Source organism: Hyla sarda, chromosome 2 (genome assembly GCF_029499605.1).
Source record: "Hyla sarda isolate aHylSar1 chromosome 2, aHylSar1.hap1, whole genome shotgun sequence".
Classification (NCBI taxonomy): domain Eukaryota; kingdom Metazoa; phylum Chordata; class Amphibia; order Anura; family Hylidae; genus Hyla; species Hyla sarda.
This window is the reverse complement of record NC_079190.1, coordinates 181141313-181167261: the sequence shown is the minus strand read 5'-3', so window position 1 is coordinate 181167261 and position 25949 is coordinate 181141313. Positions and strand designations below refer to the sequence as shown.

At 49.1% G+C, this 25949-nt stretch overlaps 10 non-coding genes across 10 annotated transcripts; all 10 read right to left on the bottom strand.

Moving 5' to 3' along the window:
* Positions 1-71: 71 nt before the first annotated feature.
* TRNAC-GCA (transfer RNA cysteine (anticodon GCA)) lies at positions 72-143 on the bottom strand. The gene has a single exon. It is a non-coding gene; the product is annotated as a tRNA-Cys (tRNA).
* A 2185-nt stretch (positions 144-2328) lies between these two features.
* Positions 2329-2400, bottom strand: TRNAC-GCA (transfer RNA cysteine (anticodon GCA)). Its single transcript has one exon. It is a non-coding gene; the product is annotated as a tRNA-Cys (tRNA).
* Positions 2401-5604: 3204 nt separating this feature from the next.
* On the bottom strand, positions 5605-5676 carry TRNAC-GCA (transfer RNA cysteine (anticodon GCA)). The gene has a single exon. It is a non-coding gene; the product is annotated as a tRNA-Cys (tRNA).
* Positions 5677-7539: 1863 nt separating this feature from the next.
* Positions 7540-7611, bottom strand: TRNAC-GCA (transfer RNA cysteine (anticodon GCA)). Its single transcript has one exon. It is a non-coding gene; the product is annotated as a tRNA-Cys (tRNA).
* A 1723-nt stretch (positions 7612-9334) lies between these two features.
* Positions 9335-9406, bottom strand: TRNAC-GCA (transfer RNA cysteine (anticodon GCA)). Its single transcript has one exon. It is a non-coding gene; the product is annotated as a tRNA-Cys (tRNA).
* Positions 9407-14595: 5189 nt separating this feature from the next.
* Positions 14596-14667, bottom strand: TRNAC-GCA (transfer RNA cysteine (anticodon GCA)). The gene has a single exon. It is a non-coding gene; the product is annotated as a tRNA-Cys (tRNA).
* A 2988-nt stretch (positions 14668-17655) lies between these two features.
* TRNAC-GCA (transfer RNA cysteine (anticodon GCA)) lies at positions 17656-17727 on the bottom strand. The gene has a single exon. It is a non-coding gene; the product is annotated as a tRNA-Cys (tRNA).
* Positions 17728-20415: 2688 nt separating this feature from the next.
* Positions 20416-20487, bottom strand: TRNAC-GCA (transfer RNA cysteine (anticodon GCA)). Its single transcript has one exon. It is a non-coding gene; the product is annotated as a tRNA-Cys (tRNA).
* A 1867-nt stretch (positions 20488-22354) lies between these two features.
* TRNAC-GCA (transfer RNA cysteine (anticodon GCA)) lies at positions 22355-22426 on the bottom strand. The gene has a single exon. It is a non-coding gene; the product is annotated as a tRNA-Cys (tRNA).
* Positions 22427-25121: 2695 nt separating this feature from the next.
* Positions 25122-25193, bottom strand: TRNAC-GCA (transfer RNA cysteine (anticodon GCA)). The gene has a single exon. It is a non-coding gene; the product is annotated as a tRNA-Cys (tRNA).
* Between the last annotated feature and the right edge of the window lie 756 nt (positions 25194-25949).

Genomic DNA, 25949 nt, shown 5'->3' with positions numbered 1-25949 from the left:
GCTAGTGGGGGTCTGCCATAAACAACATATGTAGGATGTGGTTAAGCTGTAAAAAAAAGCATGCATGTGTTAGGGGGCACTCGGATTTGAACCAAGGACCTCTTGATCTGCAGTCAAATGCTCTACCACTGAGCTATACCCCCGCAACATGCAGCTCGTCTGTACCTCAACATTTTTAATTTTCTGCAATAAACTACATATGTGGGATACGGTTAAGCTTGTAAAGAAAAAAAATGTGTGTTACGGGCACTCGGACCTCTTTACATGCAGTCAAATGCTCTACCACTGAGCTTCAGCCCCACAACATGTGGCTTGTTTGTACCTCAACGTTGCCTCCAGCCCTTCACACCAACTACCACCACTGCCTCCAGCCCTTCAGCCCACCACCCAGGGCCACTCACTTCCACACCAACAACCTTCTTCCTATGGCGCCTCCCCCCCACCACCACCACTACATATGTAGGATATGGTTAAGTCGTAAAGCAAAAAAATGTGTGTTAGGGGGCACTCGGATTTGAGCCAAGGACCTCTTGATCTGCAGTCAAATGCTCTACCACTGAGCTATACCCCCGCAACACATGGCTTGCCAGGGTAACCGCACAGAGGGGGGATTCGAAGCTAAGTCCGAACTAGCTCTCGGCTTGCCTGTACTATCCCAGTCAAATGTATATGAAAAAATTGATTTTGTCAAAACAGGCCAAGACCACAGTCATCCTTGCTAGTTTCCATGAAGCTCTCATGGTCTAGTGGTTAGAGCTGCTGCCTTGGAGCAGAGAGGTTGTGAGTTCAAGTCCTGTGAACACCCTGAAGCTTGTTTGGAGAAATTGTGGCAGCATAGTGTGGAAGCGGAGGTGTGTGTGTGTGTGTGTGTGTGTGTGTGTGTGTGTGTGTGTGTGTGTGTGTGTGTGTGAAGTGGTTGATGGTCGGGCACCCATAAGGTGTTGGAGAAGGAGCTCTGGTGTGGATGGCTGTGGTAGCTGGTATGTGAGTGTGGGTGGGAAGATTCCATAGGAAGAAGGTTGTTGGTGTGGAAGTGAGTGGTCCCGGTTCCTGGGTGGTAGTTGGTGTGAAGGGCTGGTGGCAATGGTGGTAGCTGGTGTGGAGGCAGTGGTGGTAGTTGGTGTGAAGGGCTGGAGGCAATGGTGGATTGCAGAGGAGGTTTTCTTGATATAAAAAAAAAAAAAAAGGCAAATAAAATCCCCCATCTTTTTATTTTCAACATCCCACATGCTTCGACAGACACAACACCACTTTTGGCAGATCCCCAACCTAGAATCCTCCATTCCAGGCAGTGGACCACCTTCCACAATGCCCCACAACTACACCTTCCTCCGCAACGCCCTCTAACCACTCACCTCGACAACTGCTCTCCTTGACGTCCTCCTCGCCTCAGTCCACCTTCCACGATGCCCCACAACTACACCTTCCTCCAACCACTTACCTCGACAACTGCTCTCCTTGACATCCTCCTCGCCTCAGTCCACCTTCCACAATGCCCCACAACTACACCTTCCTCCAACCACTTACCTCGACAACTGCTCTCCTTGACATCCACCTCGCCTCAGTCCATCCATGCACCGATATCTTCCAATCCACCAGACATCCCAGGTTCTCACGATCCATCTCTTTTAACAGCTGCCATCTTCAGGGTCTTGACAGGATTCGAACTCACAACCTCTTCGCTCCAAGGCGGCTGCTCTAACCACTATGCCGTGGGAGCTGCTTGTCAGGCATATGCGGCGACCAAGGTCTTGGCCTGTTTTGGCACACAGAGCAACTGCACAGAGGAAAGGGGGGGGGGGACTCCAACCTAAGGTGGAGCTAGCTCTCAACTGGCTATGTCAAGATCTCTGAATGCTAAGTGGTTAGCCTTGCCACCTTACAGTGTGAAGGTGGTGGGTTCAATCTATAAATGTAACTTAGATGTAAGTTTTGTCAAACCACAAAAAGATCAAAGAGTTACATTCGTAGATCTTAAAGGGATACTCGTGTGTCAATTTTTTTTTTTTAAATTAACTGGTGCCAAAAAGTTAGACAGATTAGTAAATGACTTGTATTTAAAGCTCTTTACTCTTATCAGCTGCTTTATACTACAGAGGAAGTTGTATGGTTCTTTTCTGTCTGACCACAATGCCCCACCTAGAAAAAATTGTGCATTAGCGGGCATTTGTATTTGAACCAAGGACCTCTTGAACCTCTGCGCTCCAGGGTGGCTGCTCATCAACTGGATGAGGCGACCAAAATCTTGCAGTGCAAAGCTAGTGGGGGTCTGCTATAAACAACATATGTAGGATGTGGTTAAGCTGTAAAAAAAAGCATGCATGTGTTAGGGGGCACTCGGATTTGAACCAAGGACCTCTTGATCTGCAGTCAAATGCTCTACCACTGAGCTATACCCCCGCAACATGCAGCTCATCTGTACCTCAACATTTTTAATTTTCTGCAATAAACTACATATGTGGGATACGGTTAAGCTTGTAAAGAAAAAAAATGTGTGTTACGGGCACTCGGACCTCTTTACATGCAGTCAAATGCTCTACCACTGAGCTTCAGCCCCACAACATGTGGCTTGTTTGTACCTCAACGTTGCCTCCAGCCCTTCACACCAACTACCACCACTGCCTCCAGCCCTTCAGCCCACCACCCAGGGCCACTCACTTCCACACCAACAACCTTCTTCCTATGGCGCCTCCCCCCCACCACCACCACTACATATGTAGGATATGGTTAAGTCGTAAAGCAAAAAAATGTGTGTTAGGGGGCACTCGGATTTGAGCCAAGGACCTCTTGATCTGCAGTCAAATGCTCTACCACTGAGCTATACCCCCGCAACACATGGCTTGCCAGGGTAACCGCACAGAGGGGGGATTCGAAGCTAAGTCCGAACTAGCTCTCGGCTTGCCTGTACTATCCCAGTCAAATGTATATGAACCGGTGGGGAAAAAAATGATTTTGTCAAAACAGGCCAAGACCACAGTCATCCTTGCTAGTTTCCATGAAGCTCTCATGGTCTAGTGGTTAGAGCTGCTGCCTTGGAGCAGAGAGGTTGTGAGTTCAAGTCCTGTGAACACCCTGAAGCTCGTTTGGAGAAATTGTGGCAGCAGAGTGTGGAAGCGGAGGAGTGTGTGTGTGAAGTGTGTGTGGTTGATGGTCGGGCACCCATAAGGTGTTGGAGAAGGAGCTCTGGTGTGGATGGCTGTGGTAGCTGGTATGTGAGTGTGGGTGGGAAGATTCCATAGGAAGAAGGTTGTTGGTGTGTAAGTGAGTGGTCCCGGTGGTACCTGGGTGGTAGTTGGTGTGAAGGGCTGGTGGCAATGGTGGTAGCTGGTGTGGAGGCAGTGGTGGTAGTTGGTGTGAATGGTGGATTGCAGAGGAGGTTTTCGTGATATAAAAAAAAAAAAAAAAAAAGGCAAATAAAATCCCCCATCTTTTTATTTTCAACATCCCACATGCTTCGACAGACACAACACCACTTTTGGCAGATCCCCAACCTAGAATCCTCCATTCCAGGCAGTGGACCACCTTCCACGATGCCCCACAACTACACCTTCCTCCGCAACACCCTCTAACCACTTACTTACCTCGACAACTGCTCTCCTTGACATCCTCCTCGCCTCAGTCCATCCAGCGACATGCTCCAGGGTCTTCAGGGACATTGCTCTCCATTCCGCTCTTCCTGACATCCACCTCGCCTCAGTCCATCCATGCACCGATATCTTCCAATCCCATGAGTGGTGGTGGTGTGGGTGGGAAGGTTCCATAGGAAGAAGGTTGTTGGTGTGGAAGTGAGTGGTCCCGGTAATTGGTGTGAAGGGCTGGTGGCAGTGGTGGTAGTTGGTGTGGAGGCAGTAGTGGTAGTTGGTGTGAAGGGCTGGAGGCAATGGTGGATTGCAGAGGAGGTTTTCTTGATATAAAAAAAAAAAAAAAAAAAAAAGGCAAATAAAATCCCCCATCTTTTTATTTTCAACATCCCACATGCTTCGACAGACACAACACCACTTTTGGCAGATCCCCAACCTAGAATCCTCCATTCCAGGCAGTGGACCACCTTCCACGATGCCCCACAACTACACCTTCCTCCGCAACGCCCTCTAACCACTTACTTACCTCGACAACTGCTCTCCTTGACATCCTCCTCGCCTCAGTCCATCCAGCGACATGCTCCAGGGTCTTCAGGGACATTGCTCTCCATTCCGCTCTTCCTGACATCCACCTCGCCTCAGTCCATCCATGCACCGATATCTTCCAATCCCATGAGTGGTGGTGGTGTGGGTGGGAAGGTTCCATAGGAAGAAGGTTGTTGGTGTGGAAGTGAGTGGTCCCGGTAATTGGTGTGAAGGGCTGGTGGCAGTGGTGGTAGTTGGTGTGGAGGCAGTAGTGGTAGTTGGTGTGAAGGGTTGGAGGCAATGGTGGATTGCAGAGGAGGTTTTCTTGATAAAAAAAAAAAAACAAAACAAAAAAAAGGCAAATAAAATCCCCCATCTTTTTATTTTCAACATCCCACATGCTTCGACAGACACAACACCACTTTTGGCAGATCCCCAACCTAGAATCCTCCATTCCAGGCAGTGGACCACCTTCCACGATGCCCCACAACTACACCTTCCTCCGCAACGCCCTCTAACCACTCACCTCGACAACTGCTCTCCTTGACGTCCTCCTCGCCTCAGTCCACCTTCCACGATGCCCCACAACTACACCTTCCTCCAACCACTTACCTTGACAACTGCTCTCCTTGACATCCTCCTCGCCTCAGTCCACCTTCCACAATGCCCCACAACTACACCTTCCTCCAACCACTTACCTCGACAACTGCTCTCCTTGACATCCACCTTGCCTCAGTCCATCCATGCACCGATATCTTCCAATCCACCAGACATCCCAGGTTCTCACGATCCATCTCTTTTAACAGCTGCCATCTTCAGGGTCTTGACAGGATTCGAACTCACAACCTCTTCGCTCCAAGGTGGCTGCTCTAACCACTATGCCGTGGGAGCTGCTTGTCAGGCATATGCGGCGACCAAGGTCTTGGCCTGTTTTGGCACACAGAGCAACTGCACAGAGGAAAGGGGGGGGGGGACTCCAACCTAAGGTGGAGCTAGCTCTCAACTGGCTATGTCAAGATCTCTGAATGCTAAGTGGTTAGCCTTGCCACCTTACAGTGTGAAGGTGGTAGGTTCAATCTATAAATGTAACTTAGATGTAAGTTTTGTCAAACCACAAAAAGATCAAAGAGTTACATTCGTAGATCTTAAAGGGATACTCGTGTGTCAATTTTTTTTTTTAAATTAACTGGTGCCAAAAAGTTAGACAGATTAGTAAATGACTTGTATTTAAAGCTCTTTACTCTTATCAGCTGCTTTATACTACAGAGGAAGTTGTATGGTTCTTTTCTGTCTGACCACAATGCCCCACCAAGAAAAAATTGTGCATTAGCGGGCATTTGTATTTGAACCAAGGACCTCTTGAACCTCTGCGCTCCAGGGTGGCTGCTCATCAACTGGATGAGGCGACCAAAATCTTGCAGTGCAAAGCTAGTGGGGGTCTGCTATAAACAACATATGTAGGATGTGGTTAAGCTGTAAAAAAAAGCATGCATGTGTTAGGGGGCACTCGGATTTGAACCAAGGACCTCTTGATCTGCAGTCAAATGCTCTACCACTGAGCTATACCCCCGCAACATGCAGCTCATCTGTACCTCAACATTTTTAATTTTCTGCAATAAACTACATATGTGGGATACGGTTAAGCTTGTAAAGAAAAAAAATGTGTGGCACTCGGACCTCTTTACATGCAGTCAAATGCTCTACCACTGAGCTTCAGCCCCACAACATGTGGCTTGTTTGTACCTCAACGTTGCCTCCAGCCCTTCACACCAACTACCACCACTGCCTCCAGCCCTTCAGCCCACCACCCAGGGCCACTCACTTCCACACCAACAACCTTCTTCCTATGGCGCCTCCCCCCCACCACCACCACTACATATGTAGGATATGGTTAAGTCGTAAAGCAAAAAAATGTGTGTTAGGGGGCACTCGGATTTGAGCCAAGGACCTCTTGATCTGCAGTCAAATGCTCTACCACTGAGCTATACCCCCGCAACACATGGCTTGCCAGGGTAACCGCACAGAGGGGGGATTCGAAGCTAAGTCCGAACTAGCTCTCGGCTTGCCTGTACTATCCCAGTCAAATGTATATGAACCGGTGGGGAAAAAAATGATTTTGTCAAAACAGGCCAAGACCACAGTCATCCTTGCTAGTTTCCATGAAGCTCTCATGGTCTAGTGGTTAGAGCTGCTGCCTTGGAGCAGAGAGGTTGTGAGTTCAAGTCCTGTGAACACCCTGAAGCTCGTTTGGAGAAATTGTGGCAGCATAGTGTGGAAGCGGAGGAGTGTGTGTGTGTGTGTGTGTGTGTGTGTGTGTGTGTGTGTGTGTGTGTGTGTGTGTGTGTGTGTGTGAAGTGGTTGATGGTCGGGCACCCATAAGGTGTTGGAGAAGGAGCTCTGGTGTGGATGGCTGTGGTAGCTGGTATGTGAGTGTGGGTGGGAAGATTCCATAGGAAGAAGGTTGTTGGTGTAGAAGTGAGTGGTCCCGGTTCCTGGGTGGTAGTTGGTGTGAAGGGCTGGTGGCAATGGTGGTAGCTGGTGTGGTAGCTGGTGTGGAGGCAGTGGTGGTAGTTGGTGTGAAGGGCTGGAGGCAATGGTGGATTGCAGAGGAGGTTTTCTTGATATAAAAAAAAAAAAAAAAAAAAAGGCAAATAAAATCCCCCATCTTTTTATTTTCAACATCCCACATGCTTCTTGACATCGACCTCGCCTCAGTCCATCCATGCACCGATATCTTCCAATCCACCAGACATCCCAGGTTCTCACGATCCATCTCTTTTAACAGCTGCCATCTTCAGGGTCTTGACAGGATTCGAACTCACAACCTCTTCGCTCCAAGGCGGCTGCTCTAACCACTATGCCGTGGGAGCTGCTTGTCAGGCATATGCGGCGACCAAGGTCTTGGCCTGTTTTGGCACACAGAGCAACTGCACAGAGGAAAGGGGGGGGGGGGACTCCAACCTAAGGTGGAGCTAGCTCTCAACTGGCTATGTCAAGATCTCTGAATGCCTCAGTCCACCTTCCACAATGCCCCACAACTACACCTTCCTCCAACCACTTACCTCGACAACTGCTCTCCTTGACATCCACCTCGCCTCAGTCCATCCATGCACCGATATCTTCCAATCCACCAGACATCCCAGGTCATACAATGACTTGTATTTAAAGCTCTTTACTCTTATCAGCTGCTTTATACTACAGAGGAAGTTGTATGGTTCTTTTCTGTCTGACCACAATGCCCCACCAAGAAAAAATTGTGCATTAGCGGGCATTTGTATTTGAACCAAGGACCTCTTGAACCTCTGCGCTCCAGGGTGGCTGCTCATCAACTGGATGAGGCGACCAAAATCTTGCAGTGCAAAGCTAGTGGGGGTCTGCTATAAACAACATATGTAGGATGTGGTTAAGCTGTAAAAAAAAGCATGCATGTGTTAGGGGGCACGCGGATTTGAACCAAGGACCTCTTGATCTGCAGTCAAATGCTCTACCACTGAGCTATACCCCCGCAACATGCAGCTCATCTGTACCTCAACATTTTTAATTTTCTGCAATAAACTACATATGTGGGATACGGTTAAGCTTGTAAAGAAAAAAAATGTGTGTTACGGGCACTCGGACCTCTTTACATGCAGTCAAATGCTCTACCACTGAGCTTCAGCCCCACTACTACATATGTAGGATATGGTTAAGTCGTAAAGCAAAAAAATGTGTGTTAGGGGGCACTCGGATTTGAGCCAAGGACCTCTTGATCTGCAGTCAAATGCTCTACCACTGAGCTATACCCCCGCAACACATGGCTTGCCAGGGTAACCGCACAGAGGGGGGATTCGAAGCTAAGTCCGAACTAGCTATCGGCTTGCCTGTACTATCCCAGTCAAATGTATATGAACCGGTGGGGAAAAAAATGATTTTGTCAAAACAGGCCAAGACCACAGTCATCCCTGCTAGTTTCCATGAAGCTCTCATGGTCTAGTGGTTAGAGCTGCTGCCTTGGAGCAGAGAGGTTGTGAGTTCAAGTCCTGTGAACACCCTGAAGCTCGTTTGGAGAAATTGTGGAAGCGGAGGAGTGTGTGTGTGTGTGTGTGTGTGTGTGTGTGTGTGTGAAGTGGTTGATGGTCGGGCACCCATAAGGTGTTGGAGAAGGAGCTCTGGTGTGGATGGCTGTGGTAGCTGGTATGTGAGTGTGGGTGGGAAGATTCCATAGGAAGAAGGTTGTTGGTGTGGAAGTGAGTGGTCCCGGTTCCTGGGTGGTAGTTGGTGTGAAGGGCTGGTGGCAATGGTGGTAGCTGGTGTGGTAGCTGGTGTGGAGGCAGTGGTGGTAGTTGGTGTGAAGGGCTGGAGGCAATGGTGGATTGCAGAGGAGGTTTTCTTGATATAAAAAAAAAAAAAAAAGGCAAATAAAATCCCCCATCTTTTTATTTTCAACATCCCACATGCTTCTTGACATCGACCTCGCCTCAGTCCATCCATGCACCGATATCTTCCAATCCACCAGACATCCCAGGTTCTCACGATCCATCTCTTTTAACAGCTGCCATCTTCAGGGTCTTGACAGGATTCGAACTCACAACCTCTTCGCTCCAAGGCATCTGCTCTAACCACTATGCCGTGGGAGCTGCTTGTCAGGCATATGCGGCGACCAAGGTCTTGGCCTGTTTTGGCACACAGAGCAACTGCACAGAGGAAAGGGGGGGGGGGGGGGACTCCAACCTAAGGTGGAGCTAGCTCTCAACTGACTATGTCAAGATCTCTGAATGCTAAGTGGTTAGCCTTGCCACCTTACAGTGTGAAGGTGGTGGGTTCAATCTATAAATGTAACTTAGATGTAAGTTTTGTCAAACCACAAAAAGATCAAAGAGTTACATTCGTAGATCTTAAAGGGATACTCGTGTGTCAATTTTTTTTTTTTAAATTAACTGGTGCCAAAAAGTTAGACAGATTAGTAAATGACTTGTATTTAAAGCTCTTTACTCTTATCAGCTGCTTTATACTACAGAGGAAGTTGTATGGTTCTTTTCTGTCTGACCACAATGCCCCACCAAGAAAAAATTGTGCATTAGCGGGCATTTGTATTTGAACCAAGGACCTCTTGAACCTCTGCGCTCCAGGGTGGCTGCTCATCAACTGGATGAGGCGACCAAAATCTTGCAGTGCAAAGCTAGTGGGGGTCTGCTATAAACAACATATGTAGGATGTGGTTAAGCTGTAAAAAAAAGCATGCATGTGTTAGGGGGCACTCGGATTTGAACCAAGGACCTCTTGATCTGCAGTCAAATGCTCTACCACTGAGCTATACCCCCGCAACATGCAGCTCATCTGTACCTCAACATTTTTAATTTTCTGCAATAAACTACATATGTGGGATACGGTTAAGCTTGTAAAGAAAAAAAATGTGTGTTACGGGCACTCGGACCTCTTTACATGCAGTCAAATGCTCTACCACTGAGCTTCAGCCCCACAACATGTGGCTTGTTTGTACCTCAACGTTGCCTCCAGCCCTTCACACCAACTACCACCACTGCCTCCAGCCCTTCAGCCCACCACCCAGGGCCACTCACTTCCACACCAACAACCTTCTTCCTATGGCGCCTCCCCCCCACCACCACCACTACATATGTAGGATATGGTTAAGTCGTAAAGCAAAAAAATGTGTGTTAGGGGGCACTCGGATTTGAGCCAAGGACCTCTTGATCTGCAGTCAAATGCTCTACCACTGAGCTATACCCCCGCAACACATGGCTTGCCAGGGTAACCGCACAGAGGGGGGATTCGAAGCTAAGTCCGAACTAGCTCTCGGCTTGCCTGTACTATCCCAGTCAAATGTATATGAACCGGTGGGGAAAAAAATGATTTTGTCAAAACAGGCCAAGACCACAGTCATCCTTGCTAGTTTCCATGGAGCTCTCATGGTCTAGTGGTTAGAGCTGCTGCCTTGGAGCAGAGAGGTTGTGAGTTCAAGTCCTGTGAACACCCTGAAGCTCGTTTGGAGAAATTGTGGCAGCATAGTGTGGAAGCGGAGGAGTGTGTGTGTGTGTGTGTGTGTGTGTGTGTGTGTGTGTGTGTGTGTGTGTGTGTGTGTGTGAAGTGGTTGATGGTCGGGCACCCATAAGGTGTTGGAGAAGGAGCTCTGGTGTGGATGGCTGTGGTAGCTGGTATGTGAGTGTGGGTGGGAAGATTCCATAGGAAGAAGGTTGTTGGTGTGGAAGTGAGTGGTCCCGGTTCCTGGGTGGTAGTTGGTGTGAAGGGCTGGTGGCAATGGTGGTAGCTGGTGTGGAGGCAGTGGTGGTAGTTGGTGTGAAGGGCTGGAGGCAATGGTGGATTGCAGGGGAGGTTTTCTTGATATAGAAAAAAAAAAAAAAAAGGCAAATAAAATCCCCCATCTTTTTATTTTCAACATCCCACATGCTTCTTGACATCGACCTCGCCTCAGTCCATCCATGCACCGATATCTTCCAATCCACCAGACATCCCAGGTTCTCACGATCCATCTCTTTTAACAGCTGCCATCTTCAGGGTCTTGACAGGATTCGAACTCACAACCTCTTCGCTCCAAGGCGGCTGCTCTAACCACTATGCCGTGGGAGCTGCTTGTCAGGCATATGCGGCGACCAAGGTCTTGGCCTGTTTTGGCACACAGAGCAACTGCACAGAGGAAAGGGGGGGGGGGGGACTCCAACCTAAGGTGGAGCTAGCTCTCAACTGGCTATGTCAAGATCTCTGAATGCTAAGTGGTTAGCCTTGCCACCTTACAGTGTGAAGGTGGTGGGTTCAATCTATAAATGTAACTTAGATGTAAGTTTTGTCAAACCACAAAAAGATCAAAGAGTTACATTCGTAGATCTTAAAGGGATACTCGTGTGTCAATTTTTTTTTTTTAAATTAACTGGTGCCAAAAAGTTAGACAGATTAGTAAATGACTTGTATTTAAAGCTCTTTACTCTTATCAGCTGCTTTATACTACAGAGGAAGTTGTATGGTTCTTTTCTGTCTGACCACAATGCCCCACCAAGAAAAAATTGTGCATTAGCAGGCATTTGTATTTGAACCAAGGACCTCTTGAACCTCTGCGCTCCAGGGTGGCTGCTCATCAACTGGATGAGGCGACCAAAATCTTGCAGTGCAAAGCTAGTGGGGGTCTGCTATAAACAACATATGTAGGATGTGGTTAAGCTGTAAAAAAAAGCATGCATGTGTTAGGGGGCACTCGGATTTGTACCAAGGACCTCTTGATCTGCAGTCAAATGCTCTACCACTGAGCTATACCCCCGCAACATGCAGCTCATCTGTACCTCAACATTTTTAATTTTCTGCAATAAACTACATATGTGGGATACGGTTAAGCTTGTAAAGAAAAAAAATGTGTGTTACGGGCACTCGGACCTCTTTACATGCAGTCAAATGCTCTACCACTGAGCTTCAGCCCCACAACATGTGGCTTGTTTGTACCTCAACGTTGCCTCCAGCCCTTCACACCAACTACCACCACTGCCTCCAGCCCTTCAGCCCACCACCCAGGGCCACTCACTTCCACACCAACAACCTTCTTCCTATGGCGCCTCCCCCCCACCACCACCACTACATATGTAGGATATGGTTAAGTCGTAAAGCAAAAAAATGTGTGTTAGGGGGCACTCGGATTTGAGCCAAGGACCTCTTGATCTGCAGTCAAATGCTCTACCACTGAGCTATACCCCCGCAACACATGGCTTGCCAGGGTAACCGCACAGAGGGGGGATTCGAAGCTAAGTCCGAACTAGCTCTCGGCTTGCCTGTACTATCCCAGTCAAATGTATATGAACCGGTGGGGAAAAAAATGATTTTGTCAAAACAGGCCAAGACCACAGTCATCCTTGCTAGTTTCCATGAAGCTCTCATGGTCTAGTGGTTAGAGCTGCTGCCTTGGAGCAGAGAGGTTGTGAGTTCAAGTCCTGTGAACACCCTGAAGCTCGTTTGGAGAAATTGTGGCAGCAGAGTGTGGAAGCGGAGGAGTGTGTGTGTGTGTGTGTGTGTGAAGTGTGTGTGGTTGATGGTCGGGCACCCATAAGGTGTTGGAGAAGGAGCTCTGGTGTGGATGGCTGTGGTAGCTGGTATGTGAGTGTGGGTGGGAAGATTCCATAGGAAGAAGGTTGTTGGTGTGTAAGTGAGTGGTCCCGGTGGTACCTGGGTGGTAGTTGGTGTGAAGGGCTGGTGGCAATGGTGGTAGCTGGTGTGGAGGCAGTGGTGGTAGTTGGTGTGAATGGTGGATTGCAGAGGAGGTTTTCGTGATATAAAAAAAAAAAAAAAAAAAGGCAAATAAAATCCCCCATCTTTTTATTTTCAACATCCCACATGCTTCGACAGACACAACACCACTTTTGGCAGATCCCCAACCTAGAATCCTCCATTCCAGGCAGTGGACCACCTTCCACGATGCCCCACAACTACACCTTCCTCCGCAACACCCTCTAACCACTTACTTACCTCGACAACTGCTCTCCTTGACATCCTCCTCGCCTCAGTCCATCCAGCGACATGCTCCAGGGTCTTCAGGGACATTGCTCTCCATTCCGCTCTTCCTGACATCCACCTCGCCTCAGTCCATCCATGCACCGATATCTTCCAATCCCATGAGTGGTGGTGGTGTGGGTGGGAAGGTTCCATAGGAAGAAGGTTGTTGGTGTGGAAGTGAGTGGTCCCGGTAATTGGTGTGAAGGGCTGGTGGCAGTGGTGGTAGTTGGTGTGGAGGCAGTAGTGGTAGTTGGTGTGAAGGGCTGGAGGCAATGGTGGATTGCAGAGGAGGTTTTCTTGATATAAAAAAAAAAAAAAAAAAAAAGGCAAATAAAATCCCCCATCTTTTTATTTTCAACATCCCACATGCTTCGACAGACACAACACCACTTTTGGCAGATCCCCAACCTAGAATCCTCCATTCCAGGCAGTGGACCACCTTCCACGATGCCCCACAACTACACCTTCCTCCGCAACGCCCTCTAACCACTTACTTACCTCGACAACTGCTCTCCTTGACATCCTCCTCGCCTCAGTCCATCCAGCGACATGCTCCAGGGTCTTCAGGGACATTGCTCTCCATTCCGCTCTTCCTGACATCCACCTCGCCTCAGTCCATCCATGCACCGATATCTTCCAATCCCATGAGTGGTGGTGGTGTGGGTGGGAAGGTTCCATAGGAAGAAGGTTGTTGGTGTGGAAGTGAGTGGTCCCGGTAATTGGTGTGAAGGGCTGGTGGCAGTGGTGGTAGTTGGTGTGGAGGCAGTAGTGGTAGTTGGTGTGAAGGGCTGGAGGCAATGGTGGATTGCAGAGGAGGTTTTCTTGATATAAAAAAAAAAAAAAAAAAAAAAGGCAAATAAAATCCCCCATCTTTTTATTTTCAACATCCCACATGCTTCGACAGACACAACACCACTTTTGGCAGATCCCCAACCTAGAATCCTCCATTCCAGGCAGTGGACCACCTTCCACGATGCCCCACAACTACACCTTCCTCCGCAACGCCCTCTAACCACTTACTTACCTCGACAACTGCTCTCCTTGACATCCTCCTCGCCTCAGTCCATCCAGCGACATGCTCCAGGGTCTTCAGGGACATTGCTCTCCATTCCGCTCTTCCTGACATCCACCTCGCCTCAGTCCATCCATGCACCGATATCTTCCAATCCCATGAGTGGTGGTGGTGTGGGTGGGAAGGTTCCATAGGAAGAAGGTTGTTGGTGTGGAAGTGAGTGGTCCCGGTAATTGGTGTGAAGGGCTGGTGGCAGTGGTGGTAGTTGGTGTGGAGGCAGTAGTGGTAGTTGGTGTGAAGGGTTGGAGGCAATGGTGGATTGCAGAGGAGGTTTTCTTGATAAAAAAAAAAAACAAAACAAAAAAAAGGCAAATAAAATCCCCCATCTTTTTATTTTCAACATCCCACATGCTTCGACAGACACAACACCACTTTTGGCAGATCCCCAACCTAGAATCCTCCATTCCAGGCAGTGGACCACCTTCCACGATGCCCCACAACTACACCTTCCTCCGCAACGCCCTCTAACCACTCACCTCGACAACTGCTCTCCTTGACGTCCTCCTCGCCTCAGTCCACCTTCCACGATGCCCCACAACTACACCTTCCTCCAACCACTTACCTCGACAACTGCTCTCCTTGACATCCTCCTCGCCTCAGTCCACCTTCCACAATGCCCCACAACTACACCTTCCTCCAACCACTTACCTCGACAACTGCTCTCCTTGACATCCACCTCGCCTCAGTCCATCCATGCACCGATATCTTCCAATCCACCAGACATCCCAGGTTCTCACGATCCATCTCTTTTAACAGCTGCCATCTTCAGGGTCTTGACAGGATTCGAACTCACAACCTCTTCGCTCCAAGGTGGCTGCTCTAACCACTATGCCGTGGGAGCTGCTTGTCAGGCATATGCGGCGACCAAGGTCTTGGCCTGTTTTGGCACACAGAGCAACTGCACAGAGGAAAAAAAAGCATGCATGTGTTAGGGGGCACTCGGATTTGAACCAAGGACCTCTTGATCTGCAGTCAAATGCTCTACCACTGAGCTATACCCCCGCAACGTGCAGCTCATCTGTACCTCAACATTTTTAATTTTCTGCAATAAACTACATATGTGGGATACGGTTAAGCTTGTAAAGAAAAAAAATGTGTGTTACGGGCACTCGGACCTCTTTACATGCAGTCAAATGCTCTACCACTGAGCTTCAGCCCCACAACATGTGGCTTGTTTGTACCTCAACGTTGCCTCCAGCCCTTCACACCAACTACCACCACTGCCTCCAGCCCTTCAGCCCACCACCCAGGGCCACTCACTTCCACACCAACAACCTTCTTCCTATGGCGCCTCCCCCCCACCACCACCACTAGATATGTAGGATATGGTTAAGTCGTAAAGCAAAAAAATGTGTGTTAGGGGGCACTCGGATTTGAGCCAAGGACCTCTTGATCTGCAGTCAAATGCTCTACCACTGAGCTATACCCCCGCAACACATGGCTCACCAGGGTAACCGCACAGAGGGGGGATTCGAAGCTAAGTCCGAACTAGCTCTCGGCTTGCCTGTACTATCCCAGTCAAATGTATATGAACCGGTGGGGAAAAAAATGATTTTGTCAAAACAGGCCAAGACCACAGTCATCCTTGCTAGTTTCCATGAAGCTCTCATGGTCTAGTGGTTAGAGCTGCTGCCTTGGAGCAGAGAGGTTGTGAGTTCAAGTCCTGTGAACACCCTGAAGCTCGTTTGGAGAAATTGTGGCAGCATAGTGTGGAAGCGGAGGAGTGTGTGTGTGTGTGTGTGTGTGTGTGTGTGTGTGTGTGAAGTGGTTGATGGTCGGGCACCCATAAGGTGTTGGAGAAGGAGCTCTGGTGTGGATGGCTGTGGTAGCTGGTATGTGAGTGTGGGTGGGAAGATTCCATAGGAAGAAGGTTGTTGGTGTGGAAGTGAGTGGTCCCGGTTCCTGGGTGGTAGTTGGTGTGAAGGGCTGGAGGCAATGGTGGATTGCAGAGGAGGTTTTCGTGATATAAAAAAAAAAAAAAGGCAAATAAAATCCCCCATCTTTTTATTTTCAACATCCCACATGCTTCGACAGACACAACACCACTTTTGGCAGATCCCCAACCTAGAATCCTCCATTCCAGGCAGTGGACCACCTTCCACGATGCCCCACAACTACACCTTCCTCCGCAACGCCCTCTAACCACTTACTTACCTCGACAACTGCTCTCCTTGACATCCTCCTCGCCTCAGTCCATCCAGCGACATGCTCCAGGGTCTTCAGGGACATTGCTCTCCATTCCGCTCTTCCTGACATCCACCTCGCCTCAGTCCATCCATGCACCGATATCTTCCAATCCCATGAGTGGTGGTGGTGTGGGTGGGAAGGTTCCATAGGAAGAAGGTTGTTGGTGTGGAAGTGAGTGGTCCCGGTAATTGGTGTGAAGGGCTGGTGGCAGTGGTGGTAGTTGGTGTGGAGGCAGTAGTGGTAGTTGGTGTGAAGGGCTGGAGGCAATGGTGGATTGCAGAGGAGGTTTTCTTGATATAAAAAAAAAAAAAAAAAAAAAAGGCAAATAAAATCCCCCATCTTTTTATTTTCAACATCCCACATGCTTCGACAGACACAACACCACTTTTGGCAGATCCCCAACCTAGAATCCTCCATTCCAGGCAGTGGACCACCTTCCACGATGCCCCACAACTACACCTTCCTCCGCAACGCCCTCTAACCACTTACTTACCTCGACAACTGCTCTCCTTGACATCCTCCTCGCCTCAGTCCATCCAGCGACATGCTCCAGGGTCTTCAGGGACATTGCTCTCCATTCCGCTCTTCCTGACATCCACCTCGCCTCAGTCCATCCATGCACCGATATCTTCCAATCCCATGAGTGGTGGTGGTGTGGGTGGGAAGGTTCCATAGGAAGAAGGTTGTTGGTGTGGAAGTGAGTGGTCCCGGTAATTGGTGTGAAGGGCTGGTGGCAGTGGTGGTAGTTGGTGTGGAGGCAGTAGTGGTAGTTGATGTGAAGGGTTGGAGGCAATGGTGGATTGCAGAGGAGATTTTCTTGATAAAAAAACAAAAACAAAACAAAGGCAAATAAAATCCCCCATCTTTTTATTTTCAACATCCCACATGCTTCGACAGACACAACACCACTTTTGGCAGATCCCCAACCTAGAATCCTCCATTCCAGGCAGTGGACCACCTTCCACGATGCCCCACAACTACACCTTCCTCCGCAACGCCCTCTAACCACTCACCTCGACAACTGCTCTCCTTGACGTCCTCCTCGCCTCAGTCCACCTTCCACGATGCCCCACAACTACACCTCACCTCACGATCCATCTCTTTTAACAGCTGCCATCTTCAGGGTCTTGACAGGATTCGAACTCACAACCTCTTCGCTCCAAGGCGGCTGCTCTAACCACTATGCCGTGGGAGCTGCTTGTCAGGCATATGCGGCGACCAAGGTCTTGGCCTGTTTTGGCACACAGAGCAACTGCACAGAGGAAAGGGGGGGGGGGACTCCAACCTAAGGTGGAGCTAGCTCTCAACTGGCTATGTCAAGATCTCTGAATGCTAAGTGGTTAGCCTTGCCACCTTACAGTGTGAAGGTGGTGGGTTCAATCTATAAATGTAACTTAGATGTAAGTTTTGTCAAACCACAAAAAGATCAAAGAGTTACATTCGTAGATCTTAAAGGGATACTCGTGTGTCAATTTTTTTTTTTTAAATTAACTGGTGCCAAAAAGTTAGACAGATTAGTAAATGACTTGTATTTAAAGCTCTTTACTCTTATCAGCTGCTTTATACTACAGAGGAAGTTGTATGGTTCTTTTCTGTCTGACCACAATGCCCCACCAAGAAAAAATTGTGCATTAGCGGGCATTTGTATTTGAACCAAGGACCTCTTGAACCTCTGCGCTCCAGGGTGGCTGCTCATCAACTGGATGAGGCGACCAAAATCTTGCAGTGCAAAGCTAGTGGGGGTCTGCTATAAACAACATATGTAGGATGTGGTTAAGCTGTAAAAAAAAGCATGCATGTGTTAGGGGGCACTCGGATTTGAACCAAGGACCTCTTGATCTGCAGTCAAATGCTCTACCACTGAGCTATACCCCCGCAACATGCAGCTCATCTGTACCTCAACATTTTTAATTTTCTGCAATAAACTACATATGTGGGATACGGTTAAGCTTGTAAAGAAAAAAAATGTGTGTTACGGGCACTCGGACCTCTTTACATGCAGTCAAATGCTCTACCACTGAGCTTCAGCCCCACAACATGTGGCTTGTTTGTACCTCAACGTTGCCTCCAGCCCTTCACACCAACTACCACCACTGCCTCCAGCCCTTCAGCCCACCACCCAGGGCCACTCACTTCCACACCAACAACCTTCTTCCTATGGCGCCTCCCCCCCACCACCACCACTACATATGTAGGATATGGTTAAGTCGTAAAGCAAAAAAATGTGTGTTAGGGGGCACTCGGATTTGAGCCAAGGACCTCTTGATCTGCAGTCAAATGCTCTACCACTGAGCTATACCCCCGCAACACATGGCTTGCCAGGGTAACCGCACAGAGGGGGGATTCGAAGCTAAGTCCGAACTAGCTCTCGGCTTGCCTGTACTATCCCAGTCAAATGTATATGAACCGGTGGGGAAAAAATTGATTTTGTCAAAACAGGCCAAGACCACAGTCATCCTTGCTAGTTTCCATGAAGCTCTCATGGTCTAGTGGTTAGAGCTGCTGCCTTGGAGCAGAGAGGTTGTGAGTTCAAGTCCTGTGAACACCCTGAAGCTCGTTTGGAGAAATTGTGGCAGCATAGGAGTGTGTGTGTGTGTGTGTGTGTGTGTGTGAAGTGTGTGTGGTTGATGGTCGGGCACCCATAAGGTGTTGGAGAAGGAGCTCTGGTGTGGATGGCTGTGGTAGCTGGTATGTGAGTGTGGGTGGGAAGATTCCATAGGAAGAAGGTTGTTGGTGTGGAAGTGAGTGGTCCCGGTTCCTGGGTGGTAGTTGGTGTGAAGGGCTGGTGGCAATGGTGGTAGCTGGTGTGGAGGCAGTGGTGGTAGTTGGTGTGAAGGGCTGGAGGCAATGGTGGATTGCAGAGGAGGTTTTCGTGATATAAAAAAAAAAAAAAAAAATCCCCCATCTTTTTATTTTCAACATCCCACATGCTTCGACAGACACAACACCACTTTTGGCAGATCCCCAACCTAGAATCCTCCATTCCAGGCAGTGGACCACCTTCCACGATGCCCCACAACTACACCTTCCTCCGCAACGCCCTCTAACCACTTACTTACCTCGACAACTGCTCTCCTTGACATCCTCCTCGCCTCAGTCCATCCAGCGACATGCTCCAGGGTCTTCAGGGACATTGCTCTCCATTCCGCTCTTCCTGACATCCACCTCGCCTCAGTCCATCCATGCACCGATATCTTCCAATCCCATGAGTGGTGGTGGTGTGGGTGGGAAGGTTCCATAGGAAGAAGGTTGTTGGTGTGGAAGTGAGTGGTCCCGGTAATTGGTGTGAAGGGCTGGTTGCAGTGGTGGTAGTTGGTGTGGAGGCAGTAGTGGTAGTTGGTGTGAAGGGCTGGAGGCAATGGTGGATTGCAGAGGAGGTTTTCTTGATATAAAAAAAAAAAAAAAAAAAAAAGGCAAATAAAATCCCCCATCTTTTTATTTTCAACATCCCACATGCTTCGACAGACACAACACCACTTTTGGCAGATCCCCAACCTAGAATCCTCCATTCCAGGCAGTGGACCACCTTCCACGATGCCCCACAACTACACCTTCCTCCGCAACGCCCTCTAACCACTTACTTACCTCGACAACTGCTCTCCTTGACATCCTCCTCGCCTCAGTCCATCCAGCGACATGCTCCAGGGTCTTCAGGGACATTGCTCTCCATTCCGCTCTTCCTGACATCCACCTCGCCTCAGTCCATCCATGCACCGATATCTTCCAATCCCATGAGTGGTGGTGGTGTGGGTGGGAAGGTTCCATAGGAAGAAGGTTGTTGGTGTGGAAGTGAGTGGTCCCGGTAATTGGTGTGAAGGGCTGGTGGCAGTGGTGGTAGTTGGTGTGGAGGCAGTAGTGGTAGTTGGTGTGAAGGGTTGGAGGCAATGGTGGATTGCAGAGGAGGTTTTCTTGATAAAAAAAAAAAACAAAACAAAAAAAAGGCAAATAAAATCCCCCATCTTTTTATTTTCAACATCCCACATGCTTCGACAGACACAACACCACTTTTGGCAGATCCCCAACCTAGAATCCTCCATTCCAGGCAGTGGACCACCTTCCACGATGCCCCACAACTACACCTTCCTCCGCAACGCCCTCTAACCACTCACCTCGACAACTGCTCTCCTTGACGTCCTCCTCGCCTCAGTCCACCTTCCACGATGCCCCACAACTACACCTTCCTCCAACCACTTACCTCGACAACTGCTCTCCTTGACATCCTCCTCGCCTCAGTCCACCTTCCACAATGCCCCACAACTACACCTTCCTCCAACCACTTACCTCGACAACTGCTCTCCTTGACATCCACCTCGCCTCAGTCCATCCATGCACCAATATCTTCCAATCCACCAGACATCCCAGGTTCTCACGATCCATCTCTTTTAACAGCTGCCATCTTCAGGGTCTTGACAGGATTCGAACTCACAACCTCTTCGCTCCAAGGTGGCTGCTCTAACCACTATGCCGTGGGAGCTGCTTGTCAGGCATATGCGGCGACCATGTTCTTGGCCTGTTTTGGCACACAGAGCAACTGCACAGAGGAAAAAAAAGCATGCATGTGTTAGGGGGCACTCGGATTTGAACCAAGGACCTCTTGATCTGCAGTCAAATGCTCTACCACTGAGCTATACCCCCGCAACATGCAGCTCATCTGTACCTCAACATTTTTAATTTTCTGCAATAAACTACATATGTGGGATACGGTTAAGCTTGTAAAGAAAAAAAATGTGTGTTACGGGCACTCGGACCTCTTTACATGCAGTCAAATGCTCTACCACTGAGCTTCAGCCCCACAACATGTGGCTTGTTTGTACCTCAACGTTGCCTCCAGCCCTTCACACCAACTACCACCACTGCCTCCAGCCCTTCAGCCCACCACCCAGGGCCACTCACTTCCACACCAACAACCTTCTTCCTATGGCGCCTCCCCCCCACCACCACCACTACATATGTAGGATATGGTTAAGTCGTAAAGCAAAAAAATGTGTGTTAGGGGGCACTCGGATTTGAGCCAAGGACCTCTTGATCTGCAGTCAAATGCTCTACCACTGAGCTATACCCCCGCAACACATGGCTTGCCAGGGTAACCGCACAGAGGGGGGATTCGAAGCTAAGTCCGAACTAGCTCTCGGCTTGCCTGTACTATCCCAGTCAAATGTATATGAACCGGTGGGGAAAAAAATGATTTTGTCAAAACAGGCCAAGACCACAGTCATCCTTGCTAGTTTCCATGAAGCTCTCATGGTCTAGTGGTTAGAGCTGCTGCCTTGGAGCAGAGAGGTTGTGAGTTCAAGTCCTGTGAACACCCAGAAGCTCGTTTGGAGAAATTGTGGCAGCATAGTGTGGAAGCGGAGGAGTGTGTGTGTGTGTGTGTGTGTGTGTGTGAAGTGGTTGATGGTCGGGCACCCATAAGGTGTTGGAGAAGGAGCTCTGGTGTGGATGGCTGTGGTAGCTGGTATGTGAGTGTGGGTGGGAAGATTCCATAGGAAGAAGGTTGTTGGTGTGGAAGTGAGTGGTCCCGGTTCCTGGGTGGTAGTTGGTGTGAAGGGCTGGTGGCAATGGTGGTAGCTGGTGTGGAGGCAGTGGTGGTAGTTGGTGTGAAGGGCTGGAGGCAATGGTGGATTGCAGAGGAGGTTTTCTTGATATAGAAAAAAAAAAAAAAAAAGGCAAATAAAATCCCCCATCTTTTTATTTTCAACATCCCACATGCTTCTTGACATCGACCTCGCCTCAGTCCATCCATGCACCGATATCTTCCAATCCACCAGACATCCCAGGTTCTCACGATCCATCTCTTTTAACAGCTGCCATCTTCAGGGTCTTGACAGGATTCGAACTCACAACCTCTTCGCTCCAAGGCGGCTGCTCTAACCACTATGCCGTGGGAGCTGCTTGTCAGGCATATGCGGCGACCAAGGTCTTGGCCTGTTTTGGCACACAGAGCAACTGCACAGAGGAAAGGGGGGGGGGGGGGGGACTCCAACCTAAGGTGGAGCTAGCTCTCAACTGGCTATGTCAAGATCTCTGAATGCTAAGTGGTTAGCCTTGCCACCTTACAGTGTGAAGGTGGTGGGTTCAATCTATAAATGTAACTTAGATGTAAGTTTTGTCAAACCACAAAAAGATCAAAGAGTTACATTCGTAGATCTTAAAGGGATACTCGTGTGTCAATTTTTTTTTTTTAAATTAACTGGTGCCAAAAAGTTAGACAGATTAGTAAATGACTTGTATTTAAAGCTCTTTACTCTTATCAGCTGCTTTATACTACAGAGGAAATTGTATGGTTCTTTTCTGTCTGACCACAATGCCCCACCTAGAAAAAATTGTGCATTAGCGGGCATTTGTATTTGAACCAAGGACCTCTTGAACCTCTGCGCTCCAGGGTGGCTGCTCATCAACTGGATGAGGCGACCAAAATCTTGCAGTGCAAAGCTAGTGGGGGTCTGCTATAAACAACATATGTAGGATGTGGTTAAGCTGTAAAAAAAAGCATGCATGTGTTAGGGGGCACTCGGATTTGAACCAAGGACCTCTTGATCTGCAGTCAAATGCTCTACCACTGAGCTATACCCCCGCAACATGCAGCTCATCTGTACCTCAACATTTTTAATTTTCTGCAATAAACTACATATGTGGGATACGGTTAAGCTTGTAAAGAAAAAAAATGTGTGTTACGGGCACTCGGACCTCTTTACATGCAGTCAAATGCTCTACCACTGAGCTTCAGCCCCACAACATGTGGCTTGTTTGTACCTCAACGTTGCCTCCAGCCCTTCACACCAACTACCACCACTGCCTCCAGCCCTTCAGCCCACCACCCAGGGCCACTCACTTCCACACCAACAACCTTCTTCCTATGGCGCCTCCCCCCCACCACCACCACTACATATGTAGGATATGGTTAAGTCGTAAAGCAAAAAAATGTGTGTTAGGGGGCACTCGGATTTGAGCCAAGGACCTCTTGATCTGCAGTCAAATGCTCTACCACTGAGCTATACCCCCGCAACACATGGCTTGCCAGGGTAACCGCACAGAGGGGGGATTCGAAGCTAAGTCCGAACTAGCTCTCGGCTTGCCTGTACTATCCCAGTCAAATGTATATGAACCGGTGGGGAAAAAAATGATTTTGTCAAAACAGGCCAAGACCACAGTCATCCTTGCTAGTTTCCATGAAGCTCTCATGGTCTAGTGGTTAGAGCTGCTGCCTTGGAGCAGAGAGGTTGTGAGTTCAAGTCCTGTGAACACCCTGAAGCTCGTTTGGAGAAATTGTGGCAGCAGAGTGTGGAAGCGGAGGAGTGTGTGTGTGTGTGTGTGTGTGAAGTGTGTGTGGTTGATGGTCGGGCACCCATAAGGTGTTGGAGAAGGAGCTCTGGTGTGGATGGCTGTGGTAGCTGGTATGTGAGTGTGGGTGGGAAGATTCCATAGGAAGAAGGTTGTTGGTGTGGAAGTGAGTGGTCCCGGTTCCTGGGTGGTAGTTGGTGTGAAGGGCTGGTGGCAATGGTGGTAGCTGGTGTGGAGGCAGTGGTGGTAGTTGGTGTGAAGGGCTGGAGGCAATGGTGGATTGCAGAGGAGGTTTTCGTGATATAAAAAAAAAAAAAAAAAATCCCCCATCTTTTTATTTTCAACATCCCACATGCTTCGACAGACACAACACCACTTTTGGCAGATCCCCAACCTAGAATCCTCCATTCCAGGCAGTGGACCACCTTCCACGATGCCCCACAACTACACCTTCCTCCGCAACGCCCTCTAACCACTTACTTACCTCGACAACTGCTCTCCTTGACATCCTCCTCGCCTCAGTCCATCCAGCGACATGCTCCAGGGTCTTCAGGGACATTGCTCTCCATTCCGCTCTTCCTGACATCCACCTCGCCTCAGTCCATCCATGCACCGATATCTTCCAATCCCATGAGTGGTGGTGGTGTGGGTGGGAAGGTTCCATAGGAAGAAGGTTGTTGGTGTGGAAGTGAGTGGTCCCGGTAATTGGTGTGAAGGGCTGGTTGCAGTGGTGGTAGTTGGTGTGGAGGCAGTAGTGGTAGTTGGTGTGAAGGGCTGGAGGCAATGGTGGATTGCAGAGGAGGTTTTCTTGATATAAAAAAAAAAAAAAAAAAAAAAAGGCAAATAAAATCCCCCATCTTTTTATTTTCAACATCCCACATGCTTCGACAGACACAACACCACTTTTGGCAGATCCCCAACCTAGAATCCTCCATTCCAGGCAGTGGACCACCTTCCACGATGCCCCACAACTACACCTTCCTCCGCAACGCCCTCTAACCACTTACTTACCTCGACAACTGCTCTCCTTGACATCCTCCTCGCCTCAGTCCATCCAGCGACATGCTCCAGGGTCTTCAGGGACATTGCTCTCCATTCCGCTCTTCCTGACATCCACCTCGCCTCAGTCCATCCATGCACCGATATCTTCCAATCCCATGAGTGGTGGTGGTGTGGGTGGGAAGGTTCCATAGGAAGAAGGTTGTTGGTGTGGAAGTGAGTGGTCCCGGTAATTGGTGTGAAGGGCTGGTGGCAGTGGTGGTAGTTGGTGTGGAGGCAGTAGTGGTAGTTGGTGTGAAGGGTTGGAGGCAATGGTGGATTGCAGAGGAGGTTTTCTTGATAAAAAAAAAAAAAAAAAAAAAAAAAGGCAAATAAAATCCCCCATCTTTTTATTTTCAACATCCCACATGCTTCGACAGACACAACACCACTTTTGGCAGATCCCCAACCTAGAATCCTCCATTCCAGGCAGTGGACCACCTTCCACGATGCCCCACAACTACACCTTCCTCCGCAACGCCCTCTAACCACTCACCTCGACAACTGCTCTCCTTGACGTCCTCCTCGCCTCAGTCCACCTTCCACGATGCCCCACAACTACACCTTCCTCCAACCACTTACCTCGACAACTGCTCTCCTTGACATCCTCCTCGCCTCAGTCCACCTTCCACAATGCCCCACAACTACACCTTCCTCCAACCACTTACCTCGACAACTGCTCTCCTTGACATCCACCTCGCCTCAGTCCATCCATGCACCAATATCTTCCAATCCACCAGACATCCCAGGTTCTCACGATCCATCTCTTTTAACAGCTGCCATCTTCAGGGTCTTGACAGGATTCGAACTCACAACCTCTTCGCTCCAAGGTGGCTGCTCTAACCACTATGCCGTGGGAGCTGCTTGTCAGGCATATGCGGCGACCATGTTCTTGGCCTGTTTTGGCACACAGAGCAACTGCACAGAGGAAAAAAAAGCATGCATGTGTTAGGGGGCACTCGGATTTGAACCAAGGACCTCTTGATCTGCAGTCAAATGCTCTACCACTGAGCTATACCCCCGCAACATGCAGCTCATCTGTACCTCAACATTTTTAATTTTCTGCAATAAACTACATATGTGGGATACGGTTAAGCTTGTAAAGAAAAAAAATGTGTGTTACGGGCACTCGGACCTCTTTACATGCAGTCAAATGCTCTACCACTGAGCTTCAGCCCCACAACATGTGGCTTGTTTGTACCTCAACGTTGCCTCCAGCCCTTCACACCAACTACCACCACTGCCTCCAGCCCTTCAGCCCACCACCCAGGGCCACTCACTTCCACACCAACAACCTTCTTCCTATGGCGCCTCCCCCCCACCACCACCACTACATATGTAGGATATGGTTAAGTCGTAAAGCAAAAAAATGTGTGTTAGGGGGCACTCGGATTTGAGCCAAGGACCTCTTGATCTGCAGTCAAATGCTCTACCACTGAGCTATACCCCCGCAACACATGGCTTGCCAGGGTAACCGCACAGAGGGGGGATTCGAAGCTAAGTCCGAACTAGCTCTCGGCTTGCCTGTACTATCCCAGTCAAATGTATATGAACCGGTGGGGAAAAAAATGATTTTGTCAAAACAGGCCAAGACCACAGTCATCCTTGCTAGTTTCCAGGAAGCTCTCATGGTCTAGTGGTTAGAGCTGCTGCCTTGGAGCAGAGAGGTTGTGAGTTCAAGTCCTGTGAACACCCTGAAGCTCGTTTGGAGAAATTGTGGCAGCATAGTGTGGAAGCGGAGGAGTGTGTGTGTGTGTGTGAAGTGGTTGATGGTCGGG